Here is a 20,989-nt window from a genome sequence, read left to right as displayed (position 1 = left end):
GTAATAAGATGTCTACGTTGGTGTAAACATTAGTAGTGTAATAAGATGTCTACGTTTGTTGAAGTATAGCCAATACGCACGCAACCTATCAACGCTGGACTGGCTCAAACAAATCTCTGTAGACAGACTGGCTCACCCGCCTACCAGTACTTTCTTCCTCCATCCGAAGTCCGTCAGTACACGTCACCCTGTCCAACTCGGCAGAATGTAAATAAACAACTTAGGCCGGCAGTGCGTCGGGTGGGCGTCAGTCTGAGCACCCACCGCTTGGCGACACGTCACCGCCAACTGTCTCATAGCTGCTATCTCGTCAGAGCGACGCACTCTCTAAAAATATACCATCTACCGCTTGTTTCCCATCATGAAGCCAATAACTGCTCACCTAAGGCATCGCTTCTGTTTGCGTTGCGACGTGGTCCACAGCCAATATAAACTGCAGAAATACTGAACCATGTTGCCTCTACAGCCGTCCATACTCCCGAAAGTGTTGCTACTACAGGATTTTGTGCACGAACTGAGCTGGTTCAAAATGGTTCAAATGGAGACGAGCACTATGGGACTTAACATCTTAGGTCATCACCCCCAAGAACTTACAACTACTTAAACCTAACTAACCTAAAGACATCACACACATCCATGCCCGAGGCAGGATTCGAACCTGCGACCGTAGCGGTCGCGCGGCTCCAGACTGTAGCGCCTAGAGCCGCTCGGCCACTTCGGCCGGTCGAACTGAGCTCTCGATTATTTTCCATAAATGTTCGATGGGATTCATGGTGTGCGACCTGGCTGGCCAAAACATTTGCTCCAACTGTCCAGTACGTTCTTCAAAGCAATCGTGAACAACTGCGATTCGGTGACATGGCGCATTGTCATCCACAAAAAATTCCATCGTTGCTTGGGAAAATAACGTCGTAGAATGGCTGCAAATGGTCACAAAGTAGCTGAGCATCCAAAGGACCGCCGCGCGGGATAGCCGAGCGGTCGGGGCCCTGCAGTCATGGACTGTGCGGCTAGTCCCGGCGGAGGTTCGAGTCCTCCCTCGGGCATGGGTGTGTGTTTGTCCTTAGGGTCATTTAGGTTAAGTAGTGTGTAAGCTTAGGGACTGATGACCTTAGCAATTAAGTCCCGTAAGATTTTACACACAATCCAATCCAAAATCCAAAGGACCCAACCAAACACAGCCCGCACCACCATGGAACCATCACCAGGTTGCACATTGCCTTATTGACAACTTGGGTCCACGACATCGTGTAGCCTGCACCACATTCGAACCCTACCATCAGCTCTTACCAAGTGTAATCGGGACTCATCTGACCAGGTCAGCGTTTTCCAATCGTCTAGTGCCCAGCCGATATGGTCACGAGCCCCGAAACAGCAGATACCATCTTCGTATAGTTACGGTTAAGCGGCCATTGACCTCCTCCTTCTGTGCTGGATGCACACGCATTGCCCGAACTATTACAGTACTCGGTAAGATTGTCTGCCGCGAGTAATGAGTGTAATGGGCAGGGGCACTACGAATGCAGTGTGTGGACATTGAGTTGGGAATGTGGGTATCACGAGGAGCGTCCAAGGGATAAATCCCTGCCTTCGCACTGTCCTCTGTACCTTCGGTGGCTCAGATGGATAGAGCGTCTGCCATGTAAGCAGGAGATCCCGGGTTCGAGTCCCGGTCGGGGCACACATTTTCACCTGTCCCCGTTGATTTATATCAATGCCTGTCGACAGCTTAGGGTCTTGATTTCATTATCACTTCAGGTGCTCTAGGCGATGTCGTGTTGTTGCAAAAGATACTCGCGTCGGTTGTCTGCTGCCAAAGCCCATTAACGCCAAATTTCGCCGTGCTGCCCTTACGGATACGCTCGTCGTACGTCCCACATTGGTTTCTGCCGTTATTTCACGCTGTCTGTTAGCACTGACAAATCTAAGCAAAAGCGTCTGTTCTCGGTCGTTATGTGGACGCCTGCGTTGTCAGGGGGGGGGGGGGGGAGGGGTGAGAGGAAATGCCTGAATGTGGTATTCTCGGCACTATTGACAAAACAGATCGTGGAATATTGAGTTCCCAAACGATTTCCAAAAAATTCAAATGGTTCAAATGGCTCTGAGCACTATGGGACTGCCAGCCGGGGTGGCCGAGCGGTTCTAGGCGCTTCAGTACGGAACCACGCGCTGCTACGGTCGCAGTTTCGAATCCTGCCTCGGGCATGGATGTGTGTGATGTCCTTAGGTTAGTTAGGTTTACGTCCCATAGTCCTTAGAGCCATCTGAACAATCACCTGAGTACAAATGTCAGCATTGCCAATGCACTGCCCTTTCATACCTGCGTAGGCGACACTACAGCCATCTACATCTACATGGAGACTCTGCAAATCACATTTAAGTGCCTGGTAGAGGGTTCATCGAACCACCTTCACAATTCTCAATTATTCCAATCTAGTATAGCGCGCGGAAAAAATGAACACCTGTATCTTTCCGTACGAGCTCTGATTTCCTTTATTTTATCTTGGTGATCGTTCCTACCTATTTAGGTCGGTGTCAACCAAATATTTTCGCATTCGGAGGAGAAAGTTGATGATTGGAATTTCGTGAGAAGATTCCGTCGCAACGAAAAACGCCTTTCTTTTAATGATGTCCAGCCCAAATCCTGTATCATTTCTGTGACACTCTCTCCCGTATTTCGCGATAATACAAAACCTGCTGCCTTTCTTTGAACTTTTTCGATGTACTCCGTCAGTCCTATCTGGTAAGGATCCCACACCACGCAGCAGTATTCTAAAAGAGGACGGACAAGCGTAGTGTAGACAGTCTCCTTAGTAGGTCTGTTACATTTTCTAAATGTCCTGCCAACAAAAGTGTCTTTGCTTAGCCTTGCCCCACAACATTTTCTGTGTGTTCCTTCCAATTTAAGTTTTTCGTTATTGTCATACCCAGGTATTTAGTTGAATTTGCGGCTTTTAGATTAGACTGATTTATCCTGTAACCTAAGTTTAACGAGTTCCTTTTAGCACTCATGTGGATGGCATCACACTTTTCGTTATTTAGGGTCAACTGACACTTTACGCACCATTCAGATATCTTTTCTAAATCGTTTTGCAGTTTGTTTTGGTCTTCTGATGACTTTATTAGTCAATAAAAGAAAGCGTCATCTGCAAACAACAGAAAACGGCTGATCAGATTGTTTCCAAAATCGTTTATATAGATAAGGAACAGCAAAGGGCCTATAACACTGCCTTGGGCGAACGGCAGAAATCACTTCTTTTTTACTCGATGACTTTCCGTCAATTACTATGAACTGACAGGAAATCATAAATCCAGTCACATAACTGAGACGATATTCCATAATCACGCAATTTCACTACGAGTCGCTTGTGTAGTACAGTGTCAAAAACCTTCCGGAAATCCTGAAATACGGAATCGATCTGAAATCCCTTGTCAATAGCACTCACCACTTCAGGTGAATAGAGAGATAGTTGTGTTTCACAGGAACGATGTTTTCTAAACCCATGTTGACTGTGTGTCAATAGACCGTTTTATTCGAGGTAATTGATAATGTTCGAACACAATATATGTTCTAAAATCTCGTCGAGTGAACGGTTGTATATGATTGTTAAATATGGAGCTAATTAATCAGCATACTCCGAAAGGAATCTAATTGGTATACAGACTGGACCATACGACTTGCTTTTATTAAGTGATTTAAGTTGCTTCACTACTCCGAGGATATTTACTTGTACGTTACTCATGTTGGCAGCTGTTCTCGATTCGAATTCTGGAATATTTACTTCGTCTTCTTTTGTGAAGGCATTTCGGAAGGCTACGTGCTTTGGCAGTACTGTCTTCGATAGTATCTCCATTGCTATCGTGCAAGGAAGGCTCTCATTGTTTCTTGCCGCTAACATACTTCACGTATGACCAGAATCTCTTTATATGTGCACATCGCTAGCCAATGACTTTTGGTACCTCAGTGTACAGCTATACTCAAAAAGAAAGAACACATTTCAGTTGTTTATTAGAGATAAATTATACAACATAGAAACACTATGTGCATGTCACTAGTTAGAGGAAAGTTCCAAGTTTAGACACAGCTGCCCTGTAGTTTGTTCGCAGCAAGTTGGCGACTACATCAAGAGAGAAATCATTTTGTATGTTAGGATTTGCGGGAAGCCCACCTATTGCGCAACGTGTTTTCTACTGTCGATTCAGCAAGAAGCCGCCTCTGCACACGCACATTTATGACTGGCACAAATAATTCTTGGAAGCTGGTTGCATAAGCAAAGGGAAGAGTACTGGTCGGCAATCCACGTGTGATGAAAATGTCGAGTGTGTGCGAGATGCGTTCACACGGAGCCCTCAAAAGTTCACAAGACAGCCAGGCCAGGAATGTCACCTTCCTCAAACAACGGTGTGGCGTCTTCTGGAGCAACGCCGGCGTGTGAAGCCTCACAAGCCGCAGTAGTGAGCAATTGCGTCACGGCGACCATAACAGAACGTACGAATTCTGCATTTCCATTCTCAAGGACATGGGAGAGGACACTTTTCCCAAACGACTTACACTATTGGCCATTAAAACTGCCACACCACGAAGATGACGTGTTACAGACGCGAAATTTAACCGACAGGAAGAAGATGCTGTGATATGTAAATGATTCGCTTTTCATAGCATTCACACAAGGTTGGCGCCGGTGGCGAAACCTACAACGTGCTAACACCAGGAAAGTTTCCAACCGATTTATCATACACAAACAGCAGTTGACCGGCGTTGCCTGGTGAAACGTTGTTGTCATGCCTCGTGTAAGGAGGAGAAACGCGTACCATCACGTTTACGACTTTGATAAAGGTCGGATTGTAGCCTATCGCGATGGCGGTTTATCGTATCGCGTCATTGTTGCTCCCGTCGGTCGAGATCCAATGACTGTTAGCAGAATATGGAATCGGTGGCTTCAGGAGGGTAATACGGAACGCCGTGCTGGATCCCAACGGCCTCGTATCACTAGCAGTCGATATGACAGGCATCTTATATGCGTGGCTGTAACGGATCATGCAGCCACGTCTCGATCACTGAGTCAACAGATGGGGACGTTTGCAATACGACAACCACCTGCACGAACAGTCCGGCGACGTTTCCAGCAGCATGGACTATCATCTCGGAGACCATGACTGCGGTTACCCTTGACGCTGCATCACAGATAGGAGCGCCTGCGATGGTATACTCCACGACGAACCTGCGTGCATGAATGGCAAAACGTCATTTTTTCGGGTGAATCCAGGTTTTGTTTACAGCATCATGATAGTTGCATCCGTGTTTGGCGACATCGCGGTGAACGCACATTGGAGCGTGTATTCGCCATCGCCATACTGGCATATCACCCGGCGTGATAGCATGGGGTGCCATTGGTTACACGTCGCGGTCACCTCTTGTTTGCATTGACGGCAGTTTGGACGCTACATTTCAGATGTATTACGACCCGTGGCTCTACCCTTCATTCGATCCCTGCGAAACCCTACATTTCAGCGGGATAATGCACGACCACATGTTGCAGGTCCTGTACGGGCCTTTCTGGATACAGAAAATGTTCCACTGCTGCCGTGGCCAGCACATTCTCCAGATCTCTGACCAACAGAAAACGTCTGGTCAATGGTGGCGTCCGCAGCTCGTGGTCGTGCGGTAGCGTCCTCGCTTCCCACGCCCGGGGTCCCGGGTTCGATTCCCGGCGGGGTCAGGGATTTTCTCTGCCTCGTGATGACTGGGTGTTGTGTGATGTCCTTAGGTTAGTTAGGTTTAAGTAGTTCTAAGTTCTAGGGGACTGATGACCTCAGAAGTTAAGTTCGATAGTGCTCAGAGGCATTTTCAAGTGTCTGCCAAAAACAAAAACAAAGAAACAGGCACCACGAAGTGGAGGCGGAAACGAAAAGAAACTTGAAGGGCTGAGAGCGTATGTGATGTTACCTCAGTGGTTACAAAAATCGAGTAAAATTTTTACGAAGTCGACAGTATGGATCTACTTACCACTGCATTCTATCGGGGGCGAATGCGCTCGGCTAACAAATAGTAGAAAATAAGTGTGTAAAGACAACAGGAAAAAAAATAAGCGGTTTAACTCGACACAAACAAGGAAACAAAATGATTCAAATGGCTCTGAGCACTATGGGACTTAACATCTGAGGTCGTCAGTCCCCTAGAACTTAGAACTACTTAAACCTAACTAACCTAAGGACATCCATGCCCGAGGCAGGATTCGAACCTGCGACCGTAGCTGTCGCACGGTTCCAGACTGAAACGCCTAGAACCGCTCGGCCAGACCGTCCGGCAAACAAGCTGTAGATTGTGTAGCAGAGTTAAAGTTTATAGCACAGACAACTAATAGCTTAATTTGAGAAAGAAAATGAAGATGAAGGTATAAACCCACTGAAGATAGCACAAAAAGTGCTGAAACGTGTCTAGGTGACCATAAAACAATGTCTTGCATAAGGCGGCATTTGTCTCTGTTTAGCTTCTTCTGTAGCGCCACATTTCAAAAGCTTCTATTCTCTTCTTGTCTGAACTGCTTATCATCCACATTTCACCTCCGCACAAGGTTACATCCCAGACAAATATAATGAGTGTTCAGTAAGCAATGCAACACTTTCTTCTGGCAGCAGGTTGACTTTATCCAGGATGCCGATTGACCTTATCGTTCCTCACTCTTTTGGCTATACGCCACCTTATTGGGGGGCTTTTATGGACGCATGGTACCACTCTACTGGTCGAGCCATCGTCGTACAGAGCATCAATAACCTCTCCATCGTCCACGTACTGTTTCCCACGGATCCGCAGAGATAATCCTTCGTTGCTCTTTATGGTCTCCTGGTGACGAGAAATACAAAGGACGAGTGTGTCAGCACTACCAACAGAGACGTCCAGTTGTGCAGTGAGATGTCTGTGCCGATCACCTGGAGTGAGAGTGTCCGCACGTTCCGACATACCAGGAGTCGCAGCTGTTCGCGGCCGCCCGGCACGCAGGGTATTGGGCAGGTTTCCACGACCTTGTTGCGATGATCGCAGACGCCTCGCCCAACGACTCCCCGTACTTTTGCTCATTATCAGGCCTCCGTACACATTGTGCAAGTGCCTATGAATATTTACGATCTGTTCTTAATATACAGGGTGTTACAAAAAGATACGGCCAAACTTTCAGGAAACATTCCTCACACACAAATAAAGAAAAGATGTTACGTGGACATGTGTCCAGAAACGCTTAATTTCCATGTTAGAGCTCATTTTAGTTTCGTCAGTATGTACTGTACGTCCTCGATTCACAGCCAGTTGAGTGGGCTGACGAGAATCCGCACGCAATTGTGCAATCACGCCATAAACACAGATTTTCTGTGAACGTTTGGGCAGGCATTGTTGGTGATGTCTTGATTGGGCCCCATGTTCTTCCACCTACGCTCAGTGGAGCACGTTATCATGATTTCATACGGGATACTCTACCTGTGCTGCTAGAACATGTGCCTTTACAAGTACGACACAACATGTGGTTCATGCACGATGGAGCTCCTGCACATTTCAGTCGAAGTGTTCGTACGCTTCTCAACAACAGATTCGGTGACCGATGGATTGGTAGAGACGGACCAATTCCATGGCCTCCACGCTCTCCTGACCTCAACCCTCTTGACTTTCATTTATGGGGGGCATTTGAAAGCTCTTGTCTACGCAACCCCGGTACCAAATGTAGAGACTCTTCGTGCTCGTATTGTGGACGGCTGTGATACAATACGCCATTCTCCAGGGCTGCATCAGCGCATGCGACGGAGGGTGGATGCATGTATCCTCGCTAACGGAGGACATTTTGAACATTTCCTGTGACAAAGTGTTTGAAGTCACGCTGGTACGTTCTGTTGCTGTGTGTTTCCATTCCATGATTAATGTGATTTGAAGAGAAGTAATAAAATGAGCTCTAACATGGAAAGTAAGCGTTTCCGGACACATGTCTACATAACATATTTTCTTTCTTTGTGTGTGAGGAATGTTTCTTGAAAGTTTGGCCGTACCTTTTTGTAACACCCTGTATACTAATGACTTGCCATTCTATATTCACGAAGATGCAAAGCCGGTACTGATACAAGTATAGCTATCACGCCCAAAAGACAGGAATTAACTGATGAAATTGTAAACGATGTTTTTCAGAAAAGTGGTTCTCTACAAATGGGCTCTCATTAAACTTTGACAAAACACAGTATATACAGTTCCACACAGTAAATGGAATGACACCATTAATAAATATAGACTTCGATCAGAAATCGGTAGCTAAGGTAGAATATTCAAAATTTCTAAAAAATGGCTCAAATGGCTCTGAGCACTATGGGACTTAACATCTATGGTCATCAGTCCCCTAGAACTTAGAGCTACTTAAACCTAACTAACCTAAGGACATCACACAACACCCAGTCATCACGAGGCAGAGAAAATCCCTGACCCCGCCGGGAAACGAACCCGGGAACCCGGGCGTGGGAAGCGAGAACGCTACCGCACGGCCACGAGCTGCGGACTCAAAATTTCTAGGTGCATGCATTGATGACGGGGTTGAACTGCAAAAAACACACTGAAGATCTGCTGAAACGTTTGACTTCAGCTACTTATGCGATTAGGGTCATTGCAAATTTCGGCGATATACATTTCAGTAAATTAGCTTACCACGCCTATTTTCATTCTCTGCTTTCGTATGACATCATATTCTGGGGTAACTCATCATTGAGTAAAACAGTGTTCATTGCACAAAAGCGTGTAATCAGAATAATTTCTGGAGCTCATCCAAGATCACCCTGCAGACACTGATTTAAAGAGCTAGAAATCTTCACTGTAGCCTCACCATGTATATATTCACTTATGAAATTTGTTATTAAGAATCCGAACGAATTGAAAAGTAATAGCAGTGCACATGGCTACAACACTAGGAGAAAGGATGGTCTTCACTACTCAAGGTTAAATCTAATTTTGGCTCACAAGGGGGTTAATTATGCTGCCACAAAAGTCTTTGGTCACTTACCTAATAGCATCAAAAGTCTGACTAATAGCTATATAACATTTAAAAGGAAATTAAAAGAATTTCTGAATGGTAACTCCTTCTACTCATTAGATGAATTTTTGGATATCACTCCTGGAAATGGAAAAAAGAACACATTGACACCGGTGTGTCAGACCCACCATACTTGCTCCTGACACTGCGAGAGGGCTGTACAAGCAATGATCACACGCACGGCACAGCGGACACACCAGGAACCGCGGTGTTGGCCGTCGAATGGCGCTAGCTGCGCAGCATTTGTGCACCGCCGCCGTCAGTGTCAGCCAGTTTGCCGTGGCATACGGAGCTCCATCGCAGTCTTTAACACTGGTAGCATGCCGCGACAGCGTGGACGTGAACCGTATGTGCAGTTGACGGACTTTGAGCGAGGGCGTATAGTGGGCATGCGGGAGGCCGGGTGGACGTACCGCCGAATTGCTCAACACGTGGGGCGTGAGGTCTCCACAGTACATCGATGTTGTCGCCAGTGGTCGGCGGAAGGTGCACGTGCCCGTCGACCTGGGACCGGACCGCAGCGACGCACGGATGCACGCCAAGACCGTAGGATCCTACGCAGTGCCGTAGGGGACCACACCGCCACTTCCCAGCAAATTAGGGACACTGTTGCTCCTGGGGTATCGGCGAGGACCATTCGCAACCGTCTCCATGAAGCTGGGCTACGGTCCCGCACACCGTTAGGCCGTCTTCCGCTCACGCCCCAATATCGTGCAGCCCGCCTCCAGTGGTGTCGCGACAGGCGTGAATGGAGAGACGAATGGAGACGTGTCGTCTTCAGCGATGAGAGTAGCTTCTGCCTTGGTGCCAATGATGGTCGTATGCGTGTTTGGCGCCGTGCAGGTGAGCGCCACAATCAGGACTGCATACGACCGAGGCACACAGGGCCAACACCCGGCATCATGGTGTGGGGAGCAATCTCCTACACTGGCCGTACACCACTGGTGATCGTCGAGGGGACACTGAATAGTGCACGGTACATCCAAACCGTCATCGAACCCATCGTTCTACCATTCCTAGACCGGCAAGGGAACTTGCTGTTCCAACAGGACAATGCACGTCCGCATGTATCCCGCGCCACCCAACGTGCTCTAGAAGGTGTAAGTCAACTACCCTGGCCAGCAAGATCTCCGGATCTGTCTCCCATTGAGCATGTTTGGGACTGGATGAAGCGTCGTCTCACGCGGTCTGCACGTCCAGCACGAACGCTGGTCCAACTGAGGCGCCAGGTGGAAATGGCATGGCAAGCCGTTCCACAGGACTACATCCAGCATCTCTACGATCGTCTCCATGGGAGAAAAGCAGCCTGCATTGCTGCGAAAGGTGGATATACACTGTACTGGTGCTGACATTGTGCATGCTCTGTTGCCTGTGTCTATGTGCCTGTGGTTCTGTCAGTGTGATCATGTGATGTATCTGACCCCAGGAATGTGTCAATAAAGTTTCCCCTTCCTGGGACAATGAATTCACGGTGTTCTTATTTCAATTTCCAGGAGTGTAGTAAGTGGGTAACTACCCCACCCCCCACCCAAAAAAAATTTCATGTAATATCTTGTATAGACACCTTTTACTAACCTGACACGTTCCACATCATTACGAAGTGTCGTATTCATGATCTATGGAACGAGTACTAATCTAATCTACTTTTCTGCCAAAAGGAAGTCAATGACTGCTCTCCGCTTGGACTGCAGCCCCGTTTGAGACGTCATTTTGAAGACTACGTGGTGCGCCGCCATCTGTCGCAACTGAAGCAGGAATATTCCTCGATGTCCCCCAAAACAAATTCCGGACTTTTTCAACCACCACAAAAAATTCCGGATTTTTTCAACCCAGACTGGCCAAGAAAAAAAAAGTGGTACTTTACTTACAGAATGATCCTAGCATTTGAATTTATATTTGATGTGGGGCCGTACAGAGCAGGTGGCGAGATACGCAGCCGCTAAGTGGTCAAGCACGGGGAGAGGGAGGGGGGGGGGGGCACTATTGCAGAGTAGATATAGAGCCCATGCAATACCGAGATATGGCTGCCCGAATCGTCACCGAACCCCCGGCATCTTTCACTCTTGGGACGTAAACTTGCCCAGAAGTTGGAAACTGTTGTTGTTGTTGTTGTGGTCACAGTGGTGTTGTTGTTGTTGTTGTTGTTGTCTTCAGTCTTGAGACTGGTTTGATGCAGCTCTCTATGCTACTCTATCCTGTGCATCTCCCAGTACGTGCTGCTGCCTACATCCTTCTGAATCTGCTTAGTGTATTCATCTCTTGGTCCCCCTCTACGATTTTTACCCTCCACGCTGCCCTCCAATACACACAACACCCAGCCATCACGAGGCAGAGAAAATCACTGACCCCGCCGGGAATCGAACCCGGGACCCCGGGCGTGGGAAGCGAGAACGCTACCACACGACCACGAGATGCGGGCCCAAAGCGATTTTGTTCGCACATGGAGGAGATACAGAGAGACAGGAACTGTCGATGACGTGCCTCACTCAGGCCGCCCAAGGACTACTACTGCAGTGGATGATGGCTACCTACGTATTATGGCTCGGAGGAACCCTGAAAGCAACGCCACCATGTTGTATAATGCTTTTCGTGCAGACACAGGACGTCGTGTTACGACTCAAACTGTGCACAATAGGCTGCATGATGCGCAGCTTCACTCCCGACGTCCATGGCGACACCATGCAGCGCGGTACAGATGGGCCCAACAACAAGCCGAATGGACCGCACAGAATTGGCATCACGTTCTCTTCACCGTTGAGTGTCGCATATTCCTTCAACCAGACTATCGTCGGAGACGTGTTTGGAGGAAACCCGGTCAGGCTGAACGCCTCAGACACACTATCCACCGAGGGTGGAGGTTCCCTGCTGTTTTGGGGTGGCATTATGTGGGGCCGACGTACGATGCTGGTGGTCACGGAAGGCGCCGTAACGACTGTACGATACGTGAATGCCATCCTCCGATCGATAGTGCAACCATATTGGCAGGATATTGGCGAGGCATTCGTCTTCGTGGACGACAATTCGCGCCCCCATCGTGTACATCTTGTGAATGACTTCCTACAGGATAACGACATCGCTCGACTAGAGTGGCCAGCATATTCTCCAGACATTATCAAACATGCCTGGAATAGATTGAAAAGGGCTGTTTATGGACGACGTGACGCACGAACCACTCTGAGGGATCTACGCCGAATCGCCGTTGAGGACTGGGACAATCTGGATCAAATGTTCAAATGTTCAAATGTGTGTGAAATCTTATGGGACTTAACTGCTAAGGTCATCAGTTCCTAAGCTTACACAATACTTAAACTAAATTATCCTAAGGACAAACACACACACCCATGCCAGAGGAGGACTCGAACCTCCCCCGGACCAGCCGCACAGTCCGTGACTGCAGCGCCTTACACCGCTCTCGGCTAATCCCGCGCGGCCAATCTGGATCAAAAGTGCCTTGATGAACTTGTGGATAGTATGCCACGACGAATACAGGCATGCATCAATGCAAGAGGACGCGCTGCTGGGTATTAGAGGTACCAGTGTGTACAGCAATCTGGACCACCACCTCTGAAGGTCTCGCTGTATGGTTGTGCAAAATGCACTGTGTGGTTTTCATGAGCAGTAAAAAGGGCGGAATTGATGTTTATGTTGATCTCTATTCCAATTTTCTGTACAGGTTCCAGAACTCTCGGAATCGAGGTGACGCAAAACTTTTTTTGATGTGTGTAGTATGAAGTTACAGTTCTCCCGCCTTTTAATTCTATCTGTTGTAGACTGGCAAGACAGCCAATCCACTAGGAGGAAGCCGAAAGGCACGCGTTTAAGCTCACGCAGGCTGGCGTGAGGTCTGGAATAGGACAAGGAATTTATAGTAGCAAAGAACGTACGTAACTACTGGAATACTTAACTTTAATTCATAATTGATGAACATCGCTCTTGACGGTACATGTTTTACAGCATCAATAGTAACTGGTAATGGCGCCTTGCTCGGTCGTAGCAAATGACGTAGCTGAAGGCTATGCTAACTATCGTCTCGGCAAATGAGAGCGTATCGGTCAGTGTAGCTTCGCTAGCAAAGTCGGCTGTCTAACTGGCGCGAGTGCTAGGAAGTCTCTCTAGACCTGCCGTGTGGCGGCGCTCGGTCTGCAATCACTGATAGTGGCGACACGCGGGTCCGACGTATACTAGCGGACTGCGGCCGACTTAAAGGCTACCACCTAGCAAGTGTGGTGTCTGGCGGTGACACCACACTATCAAACACCATATCACTTTTATATGATTTTTAATCTGTATGATGTGTTTTCTGAGGATCGCGGCTGGAACAGAGGCGTCGACGGCAGATGGTTAGTGGACGTTAGTGACCGAACACTTTTCATGTTCAGTCATTACTTTCCATTGGTGCTTTCTTCAACCAGCGCTTAAAGAGGTGACAATGTTACGGTTACTGCTTGTTGCAACGCAGCAAGTTTACCACCACTTGTTATCTCGAAGGGCCTAAGACACTGGTCGGAGCTGACAGTTCACTTTCCCAGTGGGTTCATTTCACGCCTGACTGAAAGTGGCTGGATAAATGAGGAAATATTCTTGCAACAGCCCTAACTTCTTGGATGTCAACTGCGTCAGTTTACTTTTCTGCAAGTGGATTTTCCTGGATGGGGATTTACCCATTTAACCCAAATTCGATTGAGGATAACTGGTTTGCTCCTTGTGAAGCCCTAAGAGCAAACACAGAAAAGAGTAATTCGTTAACAGCTATCCTAGAAGAATCCACTCGGGATATCCTTCCTTCTCCACAAAATATATCGTGAAAGAAAGATCTCCAGAGATATACCAAACGCTCGTCACACAACATCTCCAGAGAACATTGCTGTAGTGAGGGCAAAGAAATAGTGTGACCTGCCGATGCAAGAAGTAGCAAAAAAGAAAGCCTCTGAACCTAATGGTGACGGAAAAAGTAGTGCCAGTAACACTAAGGAAGCTAATGATGGCCTATCCAACAAGACAGCAAACAAAAGAAAAGTTGTAGACACCGATTCAGATTGCAGTGTCAACAATCCTGTGCCCCTAAATGATTCACGTAAATATGGATTCTGCCAGAAGAAATAGTCACATGTTGCAGATGATCAAAAAACGTGAATGAATGCAATGCCAAAAGTGTACCACCTGGCATCAAGAATTCCGTGCCGGTGCAGGAGGCTGTATTCAATTTCTCTGACGACTCTCCAGGTGACTTACGAGAGCAGAAACATTTCACAAAAACTACTTTCAATTAATGTGAAATCAGCATTGCAGTTATTATTGTATTATAGGGGTAATGAGTGTTAAATAGAAATTAGCGTATTTTCAGCTAACCTTCCATGTAATTTAGCTGTGTATCTGTCCATAATTTATCTTAATCAAATAGCCCCGGCCACTATTCGAATAGCGCCGCTAGATTTCACTTTTGTCCAGTCGGGAGGGTAAATCGAATAACAGCGTAACATAAATGTTTGACAACCCTGTACAACCACCTTTCATCAGTAGGATAGAAGTAAAACTACATGCCCAAAACGAAAATTTAGTTAATAATCTTCAAAAAAAAAATTGATATACACTGAAGCGCCAAAGAAACTAGGCATGCGTATTCAAATACAGAGATATGTAAACAGGCAGAAGACGGCGCTGCGGTCGGCAACGCCTGTGTAAGACTACAAGTCTCTGGCTCAGTTGTTAGACCGGTTGCTGCTGCTACGATTGCAGGATATCAACACTGAGTGAGTTTGAACATGGTATTATAGTCGGCGCACGAGCGATGGGACACGGCATCTCCTACGTAGCGATGAAGTGAGGATTTTCCTGTACGACCATTTCAAGAGTGTATCGTAAATATCAGGACTGCAGTAAAACATCAAATCCCCGACATCGCTGCGGTCGGAAAAAGATCCTGCAAGAACGGGACCAAAGACGACTGAAGAGACTCGTCCAACGCAACAGAAGTGCAACCATTCCGCAGATTGCTGCACATTTCAATGCTAGGCCATCAACAGGTGTCAGCGTGCGAACCAATCAACGAAATATCATCGATATGGGCTTTCGGAGCAGAAGGCCCACTCGTGTAGACTCGATGACTGCACGACACAAATCTTTACGCCTCGCCTGGACCCGCCAACACCGAAATTCGACTGTTGATGGCTGGAAACATGTTGCCTGGTTGGACAAGTCTCGTTTGAAATTGTATCGAGCGTGTACGGGTATGGAGACAACCCCATGGAGCCTGCGTGTCAGCAGGGGACTGTTCAAGCTGGTGGAGGCTCTGTAATGGTGTGGAAAGTGTCCAGTTGGACTGATATGGGACCCCTGATACGTCTAGATACGACTCTGACAGGTGGCACGTACGTAAGTATCCTGTCTGGTTACCTCCATCCATTCGTGTCCATTATGAATTCCGACAGACACTGGACAATACCAGCAGGACAATGCGACACCCCACACGTCCAGAATTGCTAGAGAGTGGCTCCAGCAACGCTCTTCTGAGTTTAAACACTTCCGTTTGTCACCAAACACCCCAGACGTGAACATTATTGAGCATATCTGTGATGCTTTGCAACGTGCTGTTCAGAAGAGATCTCCACCCCCTCGTATTCTTACGGATTCATGGACAGCCCTACAGGATTCATCGTTTCAGTTTCCTCCAGCACTGCTTCAGATATTAGTCGAGTCCATACCACGTCGTGTTGCGGCACTTCTGTGGGCTCGCTACACGTTATTAGGCAGGTGAACCAGTTTCTTTGTCTCTTTAGTGTAATTTAACTGTGTATCTACCAATAATTTACCTTATTCAAATACCCCGACCGCTAATCGAAAGCCCCACTATAATGTACTTTTGTCCGATCGGGAGGGTAAATCGAAAAATAGCGTAACATAAATGTTTGACAAACCTGTACAATCACCTTTCATCAGTAGGATAGGCATACCCATACAAGTAATACTACATATCTAAAACGGAAATTTATTTAAAAATCTTCCGAAATAATTTGACATACGCTCAAATCATTCTTATAGCCCCGCTCGCTGTTCCCTTTGTGAATACTGTCTTGCAAAGTATAGTGCCAATATAATACATAGTACACAAGCAATAAATTAAAACAGGACGGCTGAAGCGGCAGTTTTACTGCATGAACGGCTAAAATACAGTAAGCGAAGATCTTTTTTTCGTTTCATTAATATGTGCTGGATGTCAGCGAGAAAATGTTTGGAAAAGTTTGGAAATTACGAGTAAATTTTGTTAGAAGTCACTACGTCCTGCCATTCTCAAATAGTGGATGAATATAGTCTGGATAATTTTCGCGCCGTGAGTTACACTGTCCGAAGACACAATACACAGTTTCTAACTGTAATACTTGAGTTTGTGTGCTAAATTTTTAACGCAAGATTATGCCACTTAATGAGTAGATCATGACAGCATTTTAAATTTTTGAATTCGGTCAATAATTATAGGAAACAGTGAAAATCAAACTTTTGTTGTTCCTGGAGGTCGCCAGATAGGCAACCTGCAATCGGAAGCCTGTACCTTTTTAGGTGGTGTTTGGTAATATACAGCATATTGTTAAATATTACGGTTGTCCATCTTACGTGGTACGTTACGCGTTTCACTTTACAGTATAGAGTCTACGGTCTCTTGAATAATTTGCACAGCCTTAGCGTGAGGAATGGCCGGTGCCGTAAACAAACAATGTAATCGAAGCCCCCCCTGTCCGCGATACGGCGACTGGAAATATCTGGTTCTGCGCGGTACGTGGTACGGCGAGGCGCGAAAACTGTTTACATAGGCGGCGCCTGGTGATCGCACATGAGGCGGGCCTTTAAGCTTGCTCCTGTTTCGCGAGTCGGGTAGCGTAGCGAGCCACAACAGCGAGGGCGGTACAACCACTTTAAAATTCAGAGGAAAAATTGCAGCTTATTTTTCTAGTAAAGGGGACTGACTGGTTCTAAGGAAGTATTTATATTTTTAGTATTGGTTAAAAACAGTCTTGGTTGTAATTTTAGTTTTTTATTTTTCAACTACGCGTTCCGCCTTATTTAGGCATCTTCAGGTTGATCTTTTCTAGATGGACGTGAGTGACTCCAAGACCTTCATAACGGGTTCCCGCTCAGAGGAGCGAGTAACAGAATAAGATGAGGCTCCGGTAGTGGGCATAATGCATAAGGCATTAAAACTAAAATTGCAACCAAGACTGTTTTTAACCAATACTGTTAAGCACTGGTTTGCTGTATGCCACATATGGATTGGAAGCATAATCTATTTTTGTAACGGGTAAGATATTATCACCACAGAAGCCGCAACGGGATTTTTTAAAAATATTTATTTCAAGTCTTAGTTGCAATTAGTCACACTTGACACCTGGCTTCGGTCTCACTTAATGATCATTCTTCAGATCTAAAAATGAAATAATAATACTTCAAATACTTATTTGTTAATATTTTTACTGGTGTTTCTTACGAAGGACCACATGGCATAACTTATGTCTTCTTTCTCTTCTCCTTTCCTGTTTTCGAGTAGTTTTTCACTCTTTCCTTATGTTTTTCTCTTCTTACTTCTATCCACACTGCGTCTGTCTCTCTTCTTGAGTTGCCGTGGAAGCCCTTGAAACTTTTTACTTTTGCTCTCAACTTTCCTCTTTCTCATATATCTTGCTCTGTTATTTCCATTTCTCTCAGATCTGAGTTAACTTCTTTGATCCATGTCAGTGATGTTTTCGGGTTTGTGGCCGTGGTGGCCGAGCGGATCTAGGCGCTTTAGTCTGGAATCGCGCGACTGCTACGGTCGCAGGTTCGAATCCTGTCGCGGGCATCGATGTGTGTGATGTCCTTAGGTTAGTTCGGTTTAAGTAGTTCTAAGTTCTAGGGGACTGATGACCTCAGATGTAAAGTCCCATAGTGCTCAGAGCCATTTGAACCATTTTCGGGTTCCTATCAAAAAAAGTTATAAAAATTATTACCTCTTTTTATCTAGCAGTGTCAGGTGTCTATAGAATACAGTTCTTCGCTCCGTCATTGGTCTAATATTTCTTCTATTTTTAATACGTTCAAGATTATTTCTTAATTTCTATTTCCGTTTGTCATATTTTGATCCCAAGATTTTCCTGATTATTTTCCTCCTCCTCTTTTCTAGTTCACCTAGTTCTTTGGCTGTATTTAACGAAAGGCATTCCGAAGCATAAAGCCACTCTGGTCTAATGACAGTGTTGTAGTGCCAGAGTTTTGCTTTTACGAAAATAGATTTCTTGTTATACAGATTTTCAAACTAATGTTCAAATGTGTGTGAAATCTTATGGAACTTAACTGCTAAGGTCACCAGTCCCTAAGCTTACACACTACTTAACCTAAATTATCCTAAGGACAAACACACACACACACACACACACACACACACACACACACACACACCGCGCGACCGCTACGGTCGCAGGTTCGAATCCTGCCTCGGGCATGGATGTGTGTGATGTCTTTAGGTTTAAGTAGTTCTACGTTCTAGGGGACTGATGACCTCAGAAGTTAAGTCCCATTGTGCTCAGAGCCAACACACATCCATGCCCGAGGGAGGACTCGAACCTCCGCCGGGACCAGTCTACAGATTTTCTGTTAATTAAAAAGCCACCTTATTTTCCTTGTCCTTGATAAGTTAGCTTCTTTGTCCAAAAGTATTTTCACCTACGTATTCAAAGTTTGTCGCCTTTTTTTTTATTCTTCCATAATCCGTTTCCTAGTATTTCGGTACCTTCTTCGCATTTGTCATAGACTTTGCTTTTTGAACAGATATACATAAGCCAGATTTTGAAGCAGTCTCGTGTAGGAGACATATCTGCATAGTTGCATCTTCCATAGATGCAAGATCGTCTGCAAAAGCCAATCAATCGAAACTCAGATTATCCCCTTTTCTACGGTTTTTTTTTAAATTCTTCCTTCTTCTATCCTTTTTACCACTCTCTGATTATCTTCTCTAGTACACAACTGAACAGCAGTGAGGACAATCCATCTCCTTGCCTTACCCCAGTTTTGACGTCAAAAGCCTTAGAGGTTTCACCAAAAAAAATTAATATTTTGTTTTATGTTTACATCTGAAGATGATAATCAAATGTGTCCAAAACTTGTTATCAAGTGTGACTAATTGCAACCGAGGCTGTTATAACAAATATTTTTAAAAAAGCTGTTTTTATTCGTATAAAAATATGATGTTGCTTCTAAGCAATTGAGTCCTTTTACTGCTCAAATGATTACTTTATTTTCATGCAAATAAATGTACATGTATCTGAACTTTTTATAAAAGCGGATTTATAACGTCTTGCATGGAAATGAATGACAGACAGAGAAAGAGGGGGGTGGGGGGGAAATCGCCGCTAAGTAGCTGGTAGACCTCGAACATCCAGCCGTGTAAGAGTAATCTAAAAATAGGCACTGCCAACTGCGGGCAAATACTGGATGACGCAAAGCTTTTCAGAAGGAACAATAAGTTTCTAGCAGGTAGCACTGAAGACTAATTCGAATAAAACGTTTCACATAATATGGGTCCATTGTTTTTCGTTGTACAGGTTGACTTGGTTACATAGCTAAGTCTTCATTTCGCGTGTTGTACTCCAGTTGCTATGGGCTTAATTATCGACTGCAATTTGTTTCGAAAGTTCTACTCGAGTTTAGTTAACACTTTGACTGCGATTTGCTAGGCAATTCCACTCTATCGCTTACGCTCGGCGCACGCATTTACAAATTCTGATGGTCGAGAGGTTCTTGGCGCTTCATTCCGGAGGCCAGCTGCTGCTACGGTCGCAGGTTCGAATCCTGCCTTGGGCATGGATGTGTTTGATGTTCTTAGGATAGTTAGGTTTACGCAGTTCTAAGTCTAGGGGACTGATGACCTCAGACGTTAAGTTCCATAGTGCTTAGAGCCATTTGAACAAATTCTGAGTATGCTGAGTATGCTGAAGTGAGCGGATGTGCTCAAGAGCACGAGATATGGCCGCCAGGTCTGCAGTGAAAACACTGCAGCCATCTGCCAAGCAGTGGTGTTCAATATGTCCTCCATGAACATACGCAAAGCCTGCGTGACCATCAGCCATTCCGAGAATTGAGAGGAAGTGATAGCGGAGAACCGCAGGGTTAACGGTCCTTAGGGCCATGCGAAAGGTCCCGAAGAATCTGCAGCCAAGGTGTACACCATGGAGGTGTACGTGAATGGACCTCGAGAAGAGTTGGTAACGGGAAGGTCTCCAGTTCAGACAGAAGCGACCGGACGCGAACCGCAATCGTGAGCCCTGACCTGGACCGCCGATGCAGCAGATGAACCGCCGTGGTAGCGATAGTGGTCGTGCAATGTCACTAGAACTGTCCGTCCCGTGGTAACAGAACGGAAAGTTTTGTGGTCCATTCTAAACTGGGACCCGTTCAAGATCCAGACGGTGCAGTAATTGCAACCTCATGATCCGCTGCAATGTTCTGAATTTGCTTTTCAATTTCTGGCACGAATCGAAGTTGATGACATGTGACGGGCAACATTCTATGGAGTGACGAAGCACATTATTTTTACTGTGTGCAGTGAATGTACAGAACTGCCGAATTTGGGGCACTGTTAAACCGCGAGTTGCCAACGGCCTTGCCGCAGTGGTAACACCGGTTTCCGTCAGATCACGAAGTTAAGCGCTGTCGGGCTGGCCTAGCACTTGGATGGGTGACCATCCGGTCTGCCAAGCGCTGTTGGCAAGTGGGGTGCACGCAGCCCTTGTGAGGCAAACTGAGGAGCTACTCGATTGAGAAGTAGCGGCTCCGGTCTCGTAAGCTGGCATACGGCCGGGAGAGCGGTGTGCTGACCACATGCCCCTCCGTATCCGCATCCAGTGACGTCTGTGGTCTGAGGATGACACGGTGGCCGGTCGGTACCTTTGATACAAGAGCGATCACGACTG

General features: G+C 46.2%; 1 protein-coding gene and 1 non-coding gene across 2 annotated transcripts in view; one reads left to right on the top strand and one right to left on the bottom strand.

The window, feature by feature from the left end:
- LOC124550928 (RAC serine/threonine-protein kinase) overlaps window positions 1-20,989 on the bottom strand; it is a 703,379-nt gene that overhangs the window by 72,852 nt on the left and 609,538 nt on the right. The gene's annotated exons all lie outside the window — the stretch shown is intronic.
- Window positions 1,607-1,681, top strand: Trnat-ugu. The gene has a single exon. It is a non-coding gene; the product is annotated as a tRNA-Thr (tRNA).

This window comes from Schistocerca americana, chromosome 9 (genome assembly GCF_021461395.2).
Source record: "Schistocerca americana isolate TAMUIC-IGC-003095 chromosome 9, iqSchAmer2.1, whole genome shotgun sequence".
Lineage (NCBI taxonomy): Eukaryota > Metazoa > Arthropoda > Insecta > Orthoptera > Acrididae > Schistocerca > Schistocerca americana.
This window is presented reverse-complemented; position numbering and strand designations above follow the sequence as displayed.